This window comes from Pipistrellus kuhlii, unplaced genomic scaffold (assembly GCF_014108245.1).
Source record: "Pipistrellus kuhlii isolate mPipKuh1 unplaced genomic scaffold, mPipKuh1.p scaffold_m20_p_1, whole genome shotgun sequence".
Taxonomy (NCBI): domain Eukaryota; kingdom Metazoa; phylum Chordata; class Mammalia; order Chiroptera; family Vespertilionidae; genus Pipistrellus; species Pipistrellus kuhlii.
The window spans coordinates 177755790-177775259 of NW_023425404.1; the positions used below are offsets into that span (position 1 = coordinate 177755790).

Genomic DNA, 19470 nt, shown 5'->3' on the forward strand with positions numbered 1-19470 from the left:
CCCGGACTGGAATCGAATCTGGGACCCTTCAGTTCACAGGCCGATGCTCTATCCACTGAGTAAAACCGGGTAGGGTTCCTTACAGATTTTTTTTACATGGGATTATAGTATGCATAGAATTTAGTAACCATAATTTCACTTGACAATTTATTAGGAAAATATTTCTTTTCGGTAAGCATGGTTCCATGCCATCAAATTCAGCATGCCACATCCATTTCTGTAAATTGTTCCTTTTTACTGGGCACCTAGGTTGCAATTCCTTAATTTTTAAACTAAGTTTTAGTCTTGGGTGACAAGCATGGACATTTTCCAAAGCATATGATGTATCTATCATCCAGCAAAGAAACCGTGTTATTTCCATCAATAAAACAGAACCTGCTTCCCAATCCCAACATTTCTACCAGCCACGTGTATTATCACTTAAAACAAAGCAAAACAAACTCCGCCAATTTGCTAGTATCAAAATGGCCAATTAGGTTTACTCCAAATTGATTTAATTACTGAATTAACATTTATCATTTACATTTCTTCTTTTGAGAAATGCCTATTCAGGTCTTGAGTTCTCAGCTTCCCTTATCCCCCAACGGTGACTGTTTTCTAAGCACTTTTTATATGTGAAGGATATTAGCTTGTATTCACTCCCGTTCTTTTGCAAATTTCTCACTAGAAAATCAGACACTCTTCAGCCAGATGCATCTTGTCCTTGTTCAGTCCTTCTCTCCCCTGCTTCTAACCTTCTGCTCGTTACCCGTGTATTTTCTTCTTTGTTCTATACTAGTCCGCTTGTTAGCACGTGTCCACATAAAGCCAACTGCTCCCTCGCAGGACCAAACATTCGGCCTGCTCAGTCCCCAGCTGCACTTCTCAGGTGATGGAATCACAGCCCCGCTGCGACTCAGATCCTCGGCGAGCTCTTCAGGCACGTACTATCCAAGCTCGGTTTACCTTAGAGGCAAAGTCTTCATAGATCACTTTGGTTTGGGTGGAAAAGTGAACAAGATTCTTCTAGATTGAGTTCTACCTGAAAGAGCTGTACAGTCCCTGGTTCTCGATTACTTCCTATGTTTTAGCACTAAAACTACCTATCCCTACCCCACCCCACCCCGCCTCCTGACAGTAATCTGTGGTTTGCTGTGCCCGTGCCCGAAGGTTGATACTAAGAAATCCCCCCATACAATCATAAAAACAATACTGTGTTGTTCTTGTGTTTCGCTGCTTCCTTGAAGAAAGCCTCTCCTGGGTCTCGGGACAACACATGAATATCATTCTTAACTCAACCTAAGGCCCTGACTCCAAATCCCATTCTCCTACATCACAGGATGCATTGTGATCCGTGAACACGATCCGATACCAGGGCGCTCAAATCAATGGCGCTGCCACCCTCATGCCTTCCAGCCAGAACAAACCCCAACAACCAGCGGAAAATGGACGATTTCATGATGAAGGATGAAAACCCCTTTTGTGCTTTGAGATATCTATTATTCACCAGTTCCCAGCGTAGCAGCTGTACCGATAGATGTTTCTAAAAAATTGCTGTCCTATACTGGACCTTAAACAAAAGATGTGATATGTGCTTGTATCAATGAGGTCAGATAATTCAGCAGCCCTGACCTATGGCTGGCCACCCCTCCCCCAAGCCTTTTAAATGGGATTAATCCTTATGATGCACCCACTCCTCTGACAGTATCTTGATGCAAATCCTTCTAGATAAGACCCCCCTATTCTCAGGTGTCTAAGGAAAGAGCCCAGGTCAGGAGACTCATGAATTGTATCCTAGCCCTCACCGGGGGCAACTCTTTTCACATGTAAATGGGCATCTCTTCAATCTACTTCCTAAAATAGATTCCCACAATGTTTTAGGAAAAGAAGATTAGAATTAAAACAAAACAAAGCAAGCTCTAAATGGTTTGTATCAACAGGTATGCACTCAATTTTGGAGATATATATATATCTCCTGTACAAAGAGCACTAAATTTGTTGGTTTCGCCCTAGCTGGTTTGGTTCAATGGATAGAGCACTGTTCTGTGGACTCAGGGGTCCCAGGTTCGATTCTGGTCAAGGGCATGTACCTTGATTGCGGGCACATCCCCAGAGGGGGGTGTGCAGGAGGCAGCTGATCGATGTCTCTCTCATTGATGTTTCTGGCTCTCTATTCCTCTCCCTTCCTCTCTGTAAAAAAAATCAATAAAATATATTTTAAAAAATGTGTTGGTTCCAACTTCTGGAACACTATCAGACATTTATTTGCCTCTTTGCTAACATGAGGTCTCAGAAGTCATAGAGTTGCCTGTCACCACTCTATTCAGTCCTCTGTGCTTTATTAGAGGTCACCACCCCCCGCCCCCCGACACACACACACCCTAAAAAAACACCCCCAGATCAAAGTCACTGTAAGATTTCACAGCTGCCAATGTCCGCCGTGAGATCTCATTAAGCACCGGGTTTTTCCACTGTGCCCGGGACGAGCTCCCTGGCCTCTCCTCACCTCACCTCTGCCCTTTACTCCCAGTGAGCACCGCCCAGTGGAAGTGAGGGATGGGCTCTGGAGTTCGTTTTGGTCCACATGCTGACGCCACCATTCAGCCCAGAAAGCCTTAAATCCATTTTCCTAATGACCACCGAGTCCATTTATTTAGAAAGGTGTGACACATTAGCCTGCTGGTTCTTGTATCATTGTAAGACGTTACTTAAGTTATTTTCATTCTTTCAACTTTTATGTTTTATCTAAATTTAAGGAAACCAGTGCGCTGCAAGACTTGCAATCCTGAGAGAGAAAAGTCTACTAATATAAAGCATCTGTTTGACCAAACCTGACTCCGTTATTTTAAAAGAGCTGTCAGTGGGTGTTCCCATTCGTTCAGACGGTGCCTTAGAGAAACACAGGAGTGACAAAGGGAATATTTCTCATTATAGAAGTATTTCAGCTAATAGATGAAGAAGGAATGGGAGGATTAGAATACCTCATTGTGAAACTTCTAACTAAAATAATGCATCACTGGACTAAAAAACAACAACGACGAAAAATTCTGTGCAAAGTTCAAATATCACTAGGAACAAAATCACATCTAACAGCACCTTGTTCCCTACTTGGTAGCTTGCAAAATGACGGGTTATGCTTTTAGTGCTCATCACAGGAGAGGGGACAAGATAAAGGGCATGAAGAGAAAACGATGTTCCCTAATCTGTATACAAGGGCTTCCTGGGAATGTGACAGCTTTATATACACCAGTGGGCCAACTTTTAGTGAATTCTACAATTAAACCTTTCCATTAAAACACGAGAGGGGAGGCAAAGCTAGAAAGGAACCAAACTTAGGAAGAGAATCAAACGTATGAACACACATCAGAGTTTGTTTTGTTTTCGAAAAGCATGTATATACCTGTACCCACTGTGCTTACCTCTGGGGTTGACCACTTTGCCACTAGTACCAACTATCTTTGCGTCAGAGAAGAGTGACTGCAAAGTCACCAACGTGCCTTGCATAGAACTGAGAAGCAGCCAGAACACAAGAAGAACTGAAGTCTCTTAACTTAGTGGCTTTAGTTCCCCACCAGCAACTCAGTACTCTGGGGATGTTCCCATCATTTTTAAAGAATGCTTAAAAACTACAAATTCTGCAAAAAAAAAAATCTGTTACACAACACTGGCAGCAATCTTAAGTCCGACCAGTAGGTGGCGCGCTAAAACAGGTTTTCGAAGACACTGGCAGCCCATTGAGTTTGCCAACCTTCAGGGAGGGTCTTTAAACCTAGTGGGTTTTAAGCAGGCTCCGGAATTCTGTTAACCATTTTACGTGGGTATCACAGACACTAGGAGGCCCCAAATGTGGTTCTGTTTTTTTCTTAGAGCTATTTTCCAATCATAAACACATTTACATCTTGGTTGTATGTTGCCTAGCAGAAATATATTCTAAACTTAACAATCCCAAGATAACGAAACTGCTTTAAGAGAGAAAAAAGGGCAAAACTGGTTTATAAAAACGTTTAAGTTATTGAGGTGCTTAGAAGGAAAAAATATAGAAACACCATTATTGCCAAAATAATTTTCCATAACTGGAGCAAATGTCATCTTTCCCAACTGCGTTATTCTGCTGGGAAGGGCCAACACAGCTGGATTTCCCTCTGAAAGGAAGAAACACACTTCTCTTCATACTCTCCCTACTTTTGCTTCTAGCTTTTCAGACGTTGAAATAAGGGTCAGATTTTTTTTTACCAAAATGGAAAACTGCATGATTATGTATTAAAAAGCTTCAGTGGATCGTTTATATGACGTTTCAGAAGTAATATAGCTGCGTGTCACCACCCTATTCAGTCTTCTGTGCTTTAAGAGGGCACAGTGTGCCACAGAGCTTAGAAATACACACACAAACCCCTTAATGTGCTGCGGTTATGATTTACCAAATCTCCTTTCAAAGTTGCTTGTCTAGAAGACAGAGCATGTTTATTACAAAACCAACTTTATAAATGACTGCCCCTTCTTTAGAAGTATGGGGGGGGGAGGAGGAGGGAGGGAGAAGAGGGAGGAAGGGAGAGGGATTGAGAATATGAAGGCGAACAGAATGGGTATGAAGCAGTCTCTTGGTGACATAGCAGGATTTGTCTCGGACATTCTCCCTTCTCATCTTTTTGTTATGCCTGCTCTTCCATATCTTTCTTTCCTTATATTCTCAAAGGGTCCCTGCCTTTATCCTTCCCAACCCGGCCTGACCGGACCCAAGGCTCCAAACCCCCTCCCTCCCTCCAAGCAAATCTGTTTCCTAGCTGACCTCAGCCAGGTGTAAGAAAAACAGTACCATCAAATCAACACATCTTCTGTAAGTACCGCCCTCCCCCCAGCTTCTAACTCTCCGGAGCATTTGGATGTTAAAGAAGGAAGCATGTTCCTACCCCCCTCCCCTCCCCGCTCTTTACTTCCCAAAGAGACTTCAGGGGGAAAAGGAAAAAGAAAACCTGACAAACCAATCTCTGTGGGGTTTGGGGTGTGTGTGTGTGTGTGTGTGTGTGTGTGTGTGTGTGTGAGAGAGATTCTTGGCCAGGAAGAGGACCAGGACAGGCAGGCGACATCCCTGTAGCTACACTTCCTTTCCAAAGAAAGTTTTCTTTCTTCCCTTCTGTACCCAAACCCTCTAAGCTCCCAAGGAGCTGAATACTTAATGGCAGCTGCTCTGGCCAGGCAGCAGATGGAAGCAGGCGTTTTTGAAGTTGGGGGCTCTTTCCAGAGCAGCCGAAGGCCGGCACCTACCTGGAAACGTCCCGTTTTCATGCCCCTGGAGGGCTTCCACCTCCCTCGGCCTCCTCTAGCTGGTTTGAAAAGGGGAGGAAAAGAAAAATCCACGGAGTCCTTCTAAATCTTGGGCCCTCGCGTAAATTAGCTATTTTGCATCAAAATGTTTTGTAAATGGCAAAGAAGTTAATTATTTAGTTTCAGATTAAATATAATGATCCGGTGAGCAAACAATCCGCCCTCTCTCCTCTCTCGGCTAACAAGCCGCCCAATTTTACTTTTCCTGCCTCCACCCATCGGCTCCACCCGATGGAGAGTTGCCAGGGCGAGTCCAACTTGTCCAAACAGGACATGGCTTCAGATAAGATTCTGCCCACGCCCTGTACTTCGGAAAGACGGAGTGAAGCAATTGATTTTGCATGTAAATAAGGGCAGGTGCAAAGGTAACCACCAGGCCCAATCCCCACACTTTAGCCGGGAGGAGGCCCAGCCGTGCAGGGCTGGGGGTGGGGAAACCCAACCCAGACCCGGGCCAGGTAAACTCTCAAGTTCACAGCCACCTGGTTAGCAGCATTCCATACCTGTCTCAAAAGGAATTTTAGCAAACCCTAGTCATGCTCAATACTAAGGTTACACACTTGTTTTCCTTCTCTAACCTTGTAGGTTAGTTTTTAAGGGGCAAGCAACCCAAGACCCATTGAGAAATTCCCATGATGCGTAATCCTGCTGGGCACGCATCTTTGTATCTTAGAAAGGCTGTTCTCTTCTGTGGAGTGTTATATAATCAGATCCAGAAGGGCTGTGTGAGGCCAGGCTGCTCGGTGCCCTATCCTGGGAGACCCACCCCACTCCGCCCTCAGGGGCCTCCACCCATGGGGCCCCACCCTGCAGGGAGTGGGAGGCTGGGAGGGACCAACTGGCTCCAGCCAGCAGCTAGTTCCTGGAAACTCTGGCCTCAGCGGTGAGGGCTGGAACCTTAAAAATAACCAGAGAGAATCGTCAGGGTCGTGGCAATCCCCTGGGCTGCGTGAGAAGTCTATCTCACAGCACTCCGGAGCCTTGGGATGGGAACCACGAGCCAATACTGCCCTCTCCTTCAACGTAAACAAAAAGGAAGGAGAAAAAGCACTGGAAGCACAGCTATGGAAGGGAGAATTAATTCAACATGTCCCCAGACCAAGTCCTCCTCCTCACGCCTGCCTTGAAAAGGCTGCCAGGCTGCCCCCCACCTCCCACCTCCCACCTCCCACGTGCTTGATTTCCTGGTCCTTCAGCATGAAAACCTCTAGTTCCATTTCTGCATTGCCACCCAGAGCCGAGCCCTCAGTGCCCCAGGACCCTGTTACCAGGTTGTTTTTGTTTTTTTTCCTCCGCTGGCCTCCCCACCTCCAACCCATCCCCATGCCCTGCCCTCCTATATTTCTCAAAGCCCTCTTCTCATCCATCTAGTCTTTCCTAAGCTCACACACCTCCCTCCCTCCAATGAGATTCCCCCGGGCGGGCGTGGGGAGTGGATTCAAGAGCCCATGCTCAGCACCCCTCTACCAACCAGCGCCCTTCCTGCTGGCCGCCCTGCCTCCCACCCCCCACGCCTTTGTTCACTTTTGGCCCTGATGCTGGGCAACCCGCGAGGAATGCCCCGTCCCCTTCCCCTTCCGGCTTATCTCAATCCTCCCAATTCTTCAAAGACCAGCTCGGGGCCCTCCCCGCTCTGTGCAGCCGCTGCCTGGCACCTCCGCGGCCGCCTTCTCACCTAGACGGGCTGGGCCTTCTCACCTGCCCAAGGCGGTCTCAGACCAGCACCCGAGGACTCCCTTAGAGGGCTCCCTCCACAGGAGGCTTGTCCACAAAAGGACATTTTTTTGGGTCAGGCACGAGGGGCCAATGTAAGAGGCCTGAGTCCATGGTGAGAGTTCCACAGTCACTGGCTCTTCCCTCTGAATGCACTTGGAATCTCCCTTCCATAATGAATGGGGATGAGGCAGAGCAGACCTAACCCTAAAGGAAACTAAACTTCTCAAAAAAAAAAAAAAGAAAGAAAGAAAAGAAAAAGCTTTTGCTCCTAACCTTAATCTTGCCCGTTAGGGGTCCTCCAGATACCTTATCCATTTCATCCTCAAAGAATATTTTATTCCCCCACCCCCAGAGAGATCTTCTAAACAAGTCCAGTGTCAAGGTCTCTACGCTGTTTTAGAGCCTAAAATAGAAAAGAGAGAGAGAGAAGAGGCAATTGCACGAGGAGGAGGGAATGGTGGACGTGTAACAAAAACACTAGGTGTTTTTTTTTTGTTGTTTTTTTAAAGCGTACTTCCCTTGACCAAGGAAAGCCAGGGGTTTCCTGTGGATCCTCACCACCTTATGGCTGCCCATCTGCAGGTGCATTTCTTTACAAGGACTGTGTCATGCAAAGCCCACGAAGTTGCTACGACCTTCCCATTTTACTGATGAGAACACCAGAACAGAGAGGCAAAGTAACCTGGCCAAGGTCACACAGCAGCTAAGCTGTAGAGCTGGGATCTGGACCCAAAGTAGGCTGACTTCAAGGCTGGTGACCTTGGCACCCTCTCTCCTTCCTCGGGCAGAGGACAACGTCACACCACAAACAGCAATAGCGGGATAGCGATTTCCGCGAACAGATCTGTCCACCGGGCATAGGGCACTGGGGGACAGTGTCTCTCTTTACAGTAGCCGCGATTTCGGCCCCTCCCAACTGGTCCCTGATGCCTACCGGTACCTTCTCGCAGAGTGCAGGCTTGGACACAAGATCAAAAGAAGAATTCTGGAGGCCCTACATTAGGCTATTATTCTTCCTAGCCAATGCACCTGCAACTGGTCCATAAAACTGCGGAGAAAAATTGGCAGCTTGACTCAAGTAAATACGGAAATCCTCATAATCACTGTACAAAGGTGGAAGGGTCAGGTCCTCATCCCCATTTTAGAAATGAGGAAATGGAGGAACAGAGGTGAAATGGCTCGCCCAAGTGTGCAGAGCTGCTCGGAGCTGCAGGCCAAGAGCAAAAGTGTGTCTGCCTGCAGACCGGGGCTCTTTCTGTTCTGCTTCGGTCTGTGCCCTGGGACCGACTTTTGAGTGAAATCATCTCGTGTTAGGGTCACTCCCCGGTGACGGAGGGTGTGGGACTTGGGGCGTGTAGCGCCACACAGGCCAGCCCATGCTCGCTTGGCAGGGCCAAGGGAGGGTCCAGCGGGCAATTAAGATTTCAAAACGCCTTTCTGGTTAGAGCACCCTGGACGGGCTCCATCCTGTGGCACAACGAAGGAGGAGGACTGCTCACAACGTGAGATTAGCTCTAATGAGTAGGTGTTCAGTGAACACTTGGGAGATGCATAAATGAGTGGATGTCGATCTGTACTTCTCGCAGGCTAGGACAGAATGAAGGGCAAGGGCCACGGCCGCATGACCTTCTCCCAGCTGTCACCACCCAGTGAAACGAGTCTGAAAACTCATCTCCTCGAACCTAAAACACAAAGTCAAGGCGAGAACTCCTGGAGGCTCGGGAGAGAATGACTCCCTTGTGTGGAGAACCAAGTGGAACAGGAACTTGGACTGGCGAGTGAAGGTCCTTGTGGGGCGCAGTGCTTTGGAAGGCACCAGGGTATAAAGTGCAGGGGCAGATAAAGGAGTGGATTTCAGCGATTAGACTCAAAGGACGGTAATTAGTATAAAGAGCTTCTAGGCCAAAGGAGAAAACACCCACACCTGACTCCCAGGTCTCTCTCCAGGGTAGATGCACTCACCTCCTCTTCCACTGGATCTCCTAGGTCTACCTCCGGCCTCTGGCCGCACTCCACTGACCTGGGCTGAGACTAGCTCCAGGCATGCCTGGAGATCCTAAGCCTGCCAGAGATGGGTCACCAGCTGGAGCATGCCTCAAGCTAACCTGGGCTCTTCGGGGTCCCCCTGGGAGGAGGGGCAGCCTCAGAAAACACCGGCTTCGTGGAAATCAGGGCAAGAGCCAGAATCAGGGTGACAAGGAATGCATGGGCTGAAGGGCCACTTAACTTTCTACCTTCTGTCTCCAGCTCCCCTAAACATTAGATGGGGGGGGGGGGGGGGGGGAGTGAGTTTCAAAAAGAACTTTACTATTAAACACTCTGACTGATGGGTACAAAACATACTGATAATTTTTTTAAATGGTCCAATGAATGACGGTGACTTTTCAGGAAAAGCACACAGCTAGTTAAGAGGAGATATATAAATAAAATATTTTAATTTGAGAGAAAACAGTCTTTGTTCTGGTTCAGAAATGGTGTCTCTAGCATGATGTCTCTCATTATTGCTAAATTTCAAGGAAAGAGGTGGGGTTTCAGGGGGTGGGGAGGGGAGGAGGGCGACCTCCTTTGGACAATGCTCTCCCCTATCGGGGCAGACTGCTGTCTGGTTTCCTGTCTCCAGCTCTGCTTCAGAGGACAAACAGGGTCTGGAAAATGAGAATGCTAAAAAATGGGAATGCTAAAAACCATCATAATCCTTCCTTTCCACCTCACTCCCAAGATGACTTTTGACTAGAGTATTACATGTTAGCAAAGCAGGTAATAAGATAAAATTATTAATCCCTTTTTCAATAATTATATTATAGTATCATTCAGACTGTTACCATTTACCCTATTGTTTAGCTTAGCATTTAGAAGCTTGCAGATTTTTTTTTTTTCCTGGTAGAATACGTTAGCTCCTTATAATCCCTATTAACCACCCCCCTCTTCCCACAAATGAGGGAAGAATGATTTGGGGTAAGCCAAATAAAAAAAAAAACCAAAAAACTCAATCTATCAAATCTATCTGGATTGGTAACAACTCTGGAACTAAAACAAAACAAAAATCTTGCCTCAATGTGGGTTACGTATGAATTATAGTCGAAAGGCCTCTTGTCCTACAAGTCAGCTAATAAATCAAGTTTGCTTCATCCAAAGAAGAGGAAAATCTTATTGAAACTTTCCAAAACTCCCATCTTTTTTTCAAGGAAAGTCATCAGTAGTCTACTATTAAGATTCCCGTAGTTTTCTTTATATCATATTGTATATTTATCCATGAGGCAAAAATGTGGCGGAACGAAACATTAAAACCAAAGTACTACTATCATCAACTTTTGGAAGAATATGGCCTAACTGGCTGCCTTATTTAATTATTCCATTAAATAATATTAAGTAATTCCTTTAGATTTTAAAGAAAATACAAAAATAAGAACTTTAAAGAAGAAACTTGCCAAGTTTTCTTTTCCAACCATTTCTTTTAAAACCTTCTTTCTGAAGAACCAGGAGAAAAATAATTTGTTCAAATAGGTCTTAAATAGTTAAACCACAACTGGCAGAATATACAAAAAAAGAAAAAATGGGGTACGAAAGTTGTTTTTGTAAAGACAATAAAAATAAAGAGTATTCTCCTGTTTTCAAAATATAAGATTAAAATTTTTTCCCAAACTATCATGAAATGAATTTCCTATTTCCAGTTCTCCTTTTCTTTGACCTGGTTATTCTTAAAATAGTTTGGAAATCAGATGTAGAAGAACGTCAAATCCTTGTCCTTAAAAAAAAAATTCTCCTAGTACTCAAGTGTTTGTCTTAAAAAAGACATGAACCTGGGATTTCCCCTCCCCCCAATATATCTTGTTTTGCTTTAATACTTTTTCTAAAGATCTGTTCCTTAACATAGGCAAGACTTTCAAGCAGGCTGCCAAGACTGCTTCAGTTCTCCATCCAATGGCTTCCGATGCCTTGAACATCCCTTGTTAAACGTGAACAAGGATGGGCCATCTCTCTCAGAAAAGGACAGGTCTTCCAAACTCTGAGTGGTAATCCTGAACCAGAATTGACAGCTACAGGGCAAAATGCCTATCTCAAAACAAACACCCGATGCACCTCAAAAATAATAAAAACCAACCAACCAACCAACAACAAAACCCTTTGCACTTCTAGTCAATATGCACACGTGTCTCAAGTCACAACTGACAAGGATACATTTAAAAAGGTAAAAGTCTTTATTCACCCACATAAACACACTGGAGGCAAAAGGGTGTATGTAAAAAGGTTAACTGACTTCTCATTATGACATAACGCGGGCATCTTAAGCAATAGCAAGTGTGTAGAGACATGATAACTCCCTGGGTGGGGATAGGGAGTTGAGGGGCAGGGACCAAGGCCTGGTCCGGGCTACTGATCTACCAGAAAACAGCCTGAAACAGGAAAGAGCACACATATGCCACTTGGAATGTATGACGCAAACCCCAGCCTTGAAACAAAGAACAGGAAACAGCTCTGCTGGCTGTGCTGGAGAGAAAGCACAGAGAAACATTTAGCCGGCCCTCCCTGACCCTATATTCATGAGCAGCTGGAGTTTTTAAAGACAACAACAGGGGGGGTGGAGGTGTTTGTTCTATGGGTGTGAATAATAACACCAGCTCTTTACAGGGGACCTGCCCTATTTACAAATAGGAGCTTCCACATGCAGCCAACGTAAGTGAACATGGGATTTTATCATATCCCAGCAGCAGAGAGACCTTCCCAATTAACACCAGTCTCCCTACCGATTTCTTTTGTCTCTACATCCCCCCCATCCCAAAGGCTGGTCTCTAGCCATGATCAAATTCTGGGTTGGGGTGATAATTATTATTCAGCCTCAGAGCATCAGTAGGAAAATGAAGATAAAACACTGCTGTTTTAAGAATTCAGATTACAATTGGGTTATATACCACACAACTGAAAAGTGTCCCTTAGCCACATGACTAAATTCTAAGACAAAAGTGTGGACAGCTGGTCACCTCACATTTTCAGGCCTTTTCAGCTGCATAATTATAAAAATCTTTGCACACAGCTGCACATCTGTACACGCTAGGCAGAAATACACCTTTTGATTATATGATTCTGCTACAGACATTGCATAACCCAAAATTGTTCCACAATCGGTAGCACTGCGTATCAATGAACAGAGTATCAATTTTTATAAGATAGGCTAAAATATTTCCTCTAGGTATTTTTAAGGTAGTCAAATCCATTCCTATTCCTTTTCCCATTATTTCTCTTTATTTTGTTAGCACTGCTGAACTCAGCTTTCCATGATCAGAGATTTAAGAATTTCTGTGTAGGCATTAACTCGAGTTTAAAAAAGAATGGAAGAAAAAGCCATCAGTCTCCTTACAGCAATCACAAGATTGGGTTTTAATTGGAAACTTTGCTGTGGGGGGAAAAAAAGCAACCTTTCTGCAAGCTATGTTGCCGTTTTATATGACAAGGTTTTGCAGTCTAAGCAGCTACTTTTGTTATTGTCAAGTTAGAATTTTTATACTTGCATTCTCCTGCATGCAAGCCAAATGCCCCTTACAGAGTCTCTTCATTGAACTTACTAATAGTACATTACTTTTTTTCCTTCTAATGGTTCTGCAGCAAACCCCGACTGTAGAAATTGAGATGTTTCCCTGGGGAGTTTAAATTAATCAAACATCTCATTTCAGGTTTCTGTTAACAGCCTAAGGTCAACTAGCATGTTCCATGTTTCAAGCCGGAAGAAACTTACTATACCTTCACTTTCTTAAAAAAAAAAATAAAAAAAAAATACTCGCACAATTTTGGATAGTGCAATGCTATCAGATTGTTTGTTTTTTTCCCCCTGAAAGGAAGTCTTCCCTCGGATTCAGACATAAAGCACTCCAAAGAAAGGACATCACAAAATTGCTCTGTGGAAAAACCTTTAATGAACAACTACCCTATGCTTCCCTTGATTTTGCTAATAATTACAGGTACAGAACCTAAATACACAGACTCTTTCCTCCCCCTCTCCCCCTCAAATACCAGACTCTTGTGAGGACATATCTCTAAAGTGTCTTGGCGATCTCCGTGGGGGGAAAAAAAATACATTCTGAGTAATTAAAAAAAAAATTCAGTGCAAAATATTTATGTTAGCAAAATACAAAAAGGTGTGCAATTTCCAATTTCCGTTGAACCTGTCTTCTTCAAAACAAGTCCCATGCACATGCTTTTCTCCTAGCACGCAAGTGTTTGTCTTCTTGGAAATTTTGAAGGAAAAAAAAAAAAAGGTTCTCCCGGTTATCTGCCAAAGAAGCGGCTCTGACAATTCCAGGTATATTATCTGTGATCTCCAGGAAAGCCACCGGGGATCCATCCTGAGTCCCGGGCCGGCTCGGTCCCTAACTGCAGGCAGCGAGCTGCCTAAGGCGGCCGCCGCCTCCGGCCCCGCTGCGACCGCGGCTCCGGGCGCCGCGGCGGCAGGTTCTCTCCGCGCCCCGGGCAGGACGCGCCGCAGCCGGCCAGCCCCCAAGGATCCAGGCGCCGGGGCAGCTCCCGGGCTCCAGGACCCGGGACCCAGAACGGGATGCTGCTGCCTCCAGTCCCCGCGGCCCCAAGTTTCCTCCCGGAGAGGGACCGGGAGGCTCTTCCAAGTTTGTTCCGGCGGCGGGCGAGCCACCGCGCGCCCCGTCCGAGAAGGGGGGCGGCGGGCGGAGCGCGGGGAGGAGGGGGAGGGCGCGGGAGGGGGGGAGGTGGGGGGCCCGGAGGGGGAGGAGCAGGAGCAGGAGCGCGGCCTCGGCGCTACCTTCCTCCAAACAACGCCGCCGCACGCGGAGACCGCTGAGGTTTAGGGGGCTTTGGAGGGGATCGCGAACGAACGAGGGGCGGGCGAGCGGGGACCACACAGGTGAGCGCCCGCCCGCGCCCTCGCCGCCGGCACCGCGGCGGGGGGAGCTGCCGCCGGCCTCGCTCACCCGCACCCCCGGATCCTCATGGTGGCTCCCCTCCAATCCCACACTTTTCTGCAGCTAAACCCGAGGACTTCCTCCTCCTGGTCTCTCCCTCTCCGCCCCCAGCCCCGGCTGCGAGGAGCTGTTGCACTTTCCCGAGCCCATGGGCGCTTGCACACACACACACACACACACACACACACACACACACACACACCCATTCGCAGAGCACCCCATTTAAAAATAGGAAACCGGACGAGCCCCCCCCAAAAGGGGGGCAAGCCGGAGGCGGGCGAGAAGGCAAGGTGCGGGAAAGGGGGGACTTACTTTTTTCGAGGTGCAGTGCTGAGCGCTGCAGATTAAGAAATAAAGGCCCGGTTCTGGGGCTGCCCGAACCCCGCGAATGCGGGAGTGTCAGCGCCCCGGGGCGGGCGCGGCGGCGGCGGCGGCGGGGGCGCCGGGGACGGGGCTGCGCGCGGGCGGCGGCGCGGCTCGGCTCGCGGGGCGCTCGCTGCGCTCCGGCTCCTCCGGCTGCGGCTCCTCCGGCTCCGGCTCCGGCCCGGTGCGCGCGGCTCGGCTCGCGGCTCCCCTCTGGCTCCTGGCACCGGCTCGGGGCCGTCACATGACGCCGGCGCCGCTCGCTCTGCGAGCCTCCCGGGGCTGGCGGGGTAAGTAGAGGCTGGGACCCGGGGTGGGAGGGTCAGGGAGGGGAGGGGAGCCGCCCGCGGCCGCCCGGGCTGGGCTGGGCGGGTCCCCACCCACTGGGTGGAGGCAGCCGCCGGAGGGGTCGGCCGAGTCACTCGCGCAAACACGCACCCCGCCCTGCGCCCTTCCCCCGCCACCCCCGCCCGCCCGCCTCCCGCGCCGCCCCCGCCCCGCCCCGCCCCGCCACCCGGGGCCGGCCTCACAGACACTCATTCTTCCCCGGGGCCGGGCGCCGCCCCGCCGGCCCGACCTGTCCCGCGAGGCGCGGCGCGGCCCCCGCCCCGGAGCCCCCGCCCTCCGGCCCCCGCCCCGCGCCCTCCGCCCGGCGCGCCCGGCCCCGCGCCCTCCGCCCGCCCCGGCGCCCGCGCCCCGCCCGCCGGGACCGCCGCGCCCGAGCCCGGGGGGAAGGAAGGGCGGGCGCTGCGCGCTCCGGGCGGCTCCGGGCTTCCACCCGCTGCGCCGCTTCCAAAACACACAGCCGGGCTCGCGGGCGAGCGGAGGCGGGGGCCCGGGCCGGCGGAGGCCATCCATCTCCCGGCCCCGGCGGGCAGGGCGGCCCCGGGCGGGCGGGCGCGGCGGGAAGGGCTGGGCCCCCGCGGCCAAGCGGCCCCTCCTGGGCCGAGCGCATCCAAGTCTCTTAAAGGAGAAGCAGAAAGGACACCATCCGTGGGGACGGTGCGGGGGACCGGGGCCGGAGCGGAGAGGAGTTGCGGGGAAAGGGAGGGCATTGGGGGTGGGGGTGGGGGTGCCTGCAGCCCTAAAGTGGCCCCGAGTGTCCAAGGTCATTCCCCACGCTCTTAGCGCGCCCCCTTTCTTTGTGGCCGGGGCGCGGGGTCCCCCTCGTCGCCCACCCCACAGATAGACGGCCCCGGTGGCGCACCCCGCCTCCCAGGGCTTTGCTTTGAAGGCCCGGTGACCCCGAAGCAAACTTCCCACGGGCCAGGCCTGGCCCTGGAGCGCAAAGGAGACCGATAGCAGCGGCGTTTGCTCAGCCGGGCCTGCCAGGAAACTTGGCAAACTTGGGGCCAGGTCCTCCCTCCCGCTCCCGCGGGAGAACTCGGGGCAGCAGAGGACTCTGCACCTCCCCCCCCCGTCATTTCACGTCGCCTCCCTGGGACCCAGCCCAAGTGTACCCCGTGGCCTTCCCTGTACCGGGTCGGCGGAAACGCGCGTTCAGGCCAAGCCAGGCCATTGGGAGGACTTTGGATAGCATGGTACTAGTTCAGTGCTTTTGGAGATTTGTGTGTGTGTGTGTGTTAACAGTATTAATGTAATAAAGAATTAAATAAAAAAAGAACAAAGGACAAATTGGTTCAATTGTTTTAGTCCTGTGTAATGTTTAAAAAAAAAACAAAAAAAAACGCCCTGCTTCAGTCTATGACTTGTTATTGCTTCAAGATGTTTGAAAGGCCCTTTAAGTTCACCCGGCTCACTTTGATGCTTCATCCAGGCATGGTACTACTTAAAACGCGGAGATAGAGATATTCGGAGCCTCATCATCATCGAGCTATACAGTAATATAAAGTTAGTACCAGCAACCCCAAGTAGTAAAATTACAAATTGTTAAAAAAAAAAAAATGCACGTAAAAGCCCACACGGAGAACACCCAGAACTGACACTGACTCATGTGCCATCGTGCTGCCTCACAAGATGAATCTTTAAAATGTAAAGAGCTGAGAGCTTTTTAAAGAAATGAATAAAAGACAAAGGCAAGAAAAGAAAAGTCAAACTTGTGTCAATTATTAATTGCAGTTTACTGATCACTGACATCATTAAATGTCTGATTGGATGCCTGAGATTTGTATTAGCTGAAAAGCTTTTATTAGGGATGACTGATGGGATTGTTTTTGCATTTCTGGGCTCATGGTAGGGGCTCAAAAAATAGAGGCTTCACTCAAGGGACAGAGTGTTGAAAGCCTAAAGCACAAAAACCATGTTTTGTACGTTGTTCATGTGGGTGTGGACCCAAAGTAGAAGCTCGAAATAGGTCCATCTGAACAAAGTGGGACTGGCCTTGACATGAAGGGTGGGGGAGGGCAGAGAAGAGTCATCCAAAGGGTTAATTAGCGAACACGTGGTGTTCAGTGCCCTGTGGGAGGCAGCTCAAGCGCATCTTGTGAAGAAAAAAAAAAAGACTGCATCCAGGGTAGGACACTACCATCCTCCCATCCCCCAGGTGCCCAAACCAGAACTGCCTGAAGTCCTCCCTGACTCCTCCCCTCCCTAGCCAGTCACAGCCCGGTTATTAGCTGAATCCTGGGTCTCCTCAATCACTACCCACGCCTTGGCTACCATCCTGGGCCAGCCTATTGCCCTAGTGTAGTGCAGGTCATTCTGTTGGTAGCATGGCTGAACGGTGAGAAAGGGAACAAAGGAATAAGAATGCCTTTTCTAAAATGCAACCTAAACATGTCAATCCCTTCAATGACTGCCCCCCTCTCCCCCAGATAAAATCCAGGAGTTCACCCCGGTGTAGGCCTGGCTTCCACCTGTCATTATAGCTTCTCCACTCCCTGTTCTCCCCTCCCATTCTTTTCCAGCAACACTGAGCGATCCTTTCTTTTACCAGTGCCTTCCCCCTTTGCACATGCTCCTCCTTCTAGGTGGGCTAGCCTCCTCTCCTTCTCCCCCAACTCCTGACCTCTACTCTCATTTCCCTTTAAATATTCACCTTCAATATTATCTTCAATGACATTTTCAACAAAATATATCTTCTGCCACTACCATCCCTCGCCCCACCTTTTGGAAGAGTAGAGGCTCTCCTTGGTACCCTGACAACTCCCATGACTCAACACTTGCAGTGTGTTGTGTTTTTTGTTTTTTGTTTTTTTTGTAATTGGCTGTAACTCTCTATGGCACTGGAATAGAAACTCTGTGAGGACAGGGACCTTGTCTTTCTAGCAAAATCGTATTCCCATGGCCCAGGTGGTCAGTGAATAGTTGTAACATAAGTAAATGTGAGCTGTGAATCGAGAAGACGTCATTCACGGCTCAAAAGAGGAGACGGCTTCAGAGTTGCAAGTGGCCGTGCACTGTACCTTTAAATGGCGAAGAGGAGGGAAGAGGGAAGCATGGTGAATGTTTCCAGCAGTAGAATGCTTTGGTGAAAGTGGTCCCTACGTCTACTTCCTATCCCTGTCACTAGCTTGGTACCTGGCACTTGCGAAGGTGTTCAGTAAGTTCTGGAAGATTAAATATCTCAAGCTTGATCCTTGTAACTGTTTTACTCCTGTTCTTTGAGGACTGGAGGCCAGTCTGGTTTATATTTGGGAAGACCCCTCTCTGGCACCAGCATCATTGTTTCCAACCAATCTTTGCAATCCAGTGTCTTTACCCTGACTAGTTGGAGGGTAGATATGTGATGACCTACTTCTGGCCAGTGAGCTATGAAGGGAAGTGTGCTGGGACTTAGCTATGTATAAAAGCCTAACATGGTAAGTGTCAGTCAACCGGTTGCTATGATGTGTACTGACCAGCAGGGGGCAGATGCTTCAACCAGTAGGTTAGCTTGCTGCTGGGGTCTGGCCTATTAGGGGAGACTGGTTGAGATAGGGGTGGACATGCCATGGAGCCCTCGGCAGTCCCTCCCAAGGCCCCTACCTGGCCACTGGCCACCAGCCCAAATCGGCCTGGGTGAGATGGCCCTGATCGGCTTGATCGCCTCCCATATGCACCCGACCTGGAATTGTACCTAAAACCCTTTGGTGTAGACCAGTGGTCGGCAAACCGCAGCTCGCGAGCCACACGCAGCTTTTTGGCACCTTAAGTGTGGCCCTTCCACAAAATACCACAGCCTGGGCAAGTCTTATTTTGAAGAAGTGGAGTCAGAAGAAGTTTAAGTTTAAAAAATTTGGCTCTCAAAAAAAATTTCAATCGTTGTACTGTTGATATTTGGCTCTGCTGACTAATGAATTTGCCGATCACTGGTGTAGACCATGCTCCAATCAACTGAGTCACCCTGGCTAGGGCAAGCCTCTCTTAAAGAAGCAAAACCAACCCTCTTCCAGGACATGCAGAAAAGCCTTCCCAAGATGAGTGGGGTGAATAAAACTCAGGATGATGGTTTGCAAATATTTTCTCCCATTCCGTAGGTTGCCCTTTCATTTTGATGATTGTTTACTTTCCTGCTCAGAAGCTTTTTAATTTGATGTAGTCCCACTTGTTGATTTTTATTTTTGTTGCTTGTGCTTTTGGTGTCATATCCAAAAAATTGTTGCCAAGACCACTGTCAAGGAGCTTTTCCACTATGTTTTCTTCTAGTAGTTTTATAGGTGGTCTTACATTTGAGTCTTTAATCCATTTCAAGTTAATTTTTGTGTGTTGTAAGATAGGGGTCCAATTTCATTATTTTGAGTAACCAGTTTTCCTAACACTATTAAAAAATGTATATATAAAAATATATTTTAAAATATATATTAATTTCAGAGAGGAAGAGAGAGGGAGAGAGAGAAAGAAACATCAATGATGAGAGAGAATCATTGATCAGATCAGCTGCCTCATGCACACTCCACACTGGGGATCAAGCCTGCAACTTGGGCATATGCCCTGACCTGGAATCAAGCCATGAACTCCTGATTCATAGGTTGATGCTCAACCACTGAGCCACTGGATGGACTCTAACACTATTTTTATTAAAGAAACTATCCTTTCCGTACCAGGTATTCTTGGCTATTTTATCAAATATTAGTTGACCATGTATGTGTGGATTTATTTATGGGCTTTCAATTCTGTTCCATTGTCTTATGTGTCTGATTTACAACAATACCATACTGTTTTGCTACAGCTTTGTAATGTAGTTTCAAATCAGGAACTGTGATGCCTCCAACTGAGTTCTTTT

At 48.4% G+C, this 19470-nt stretch overlaps 1 protein-coding gene and 1 long non-coding RNA gene across 3 annotated transcripts in view; one reads left to right on the top strand and one right to left on the bottom strand.

Annotated features, from left to right (window-relative positions):
- KLF3 (Kruppel like factor 3) overlaps positions 1-14297 on the bottom strand; it is a 34031-nt gene extending 19734 nt beyond the window's left edge. Inside the window, exon 1 of one of the 2 annotated variants that reach the window (XM_036418653.2) lies at positions 14258-14297. The gene's annotated coding sequence lies outside the window, so the exon portion shown is untranslated. Of the gene's footprint in view, positions 1-5241; positions 5261-14257 lie in introns of those variants that run through there. The other variant, XM_036418646.2, reaches the window with a different exon arrangement.
- Positions 14298-14460: 163 nt separating this feature from the next.
- Positions 14461-16752, top strand: LOC123651416. The gene is made up of 2 exons (XR_006740114.1): positions 14461-14596; positions 15541-16752. It is a non-coding gene; the product is annotated as an uncharacterized LOC123651416 (long non-coding RNA).
- The last annotated feature ends 2718 nt before the right edge of the window (positions 16753-19470 follow it).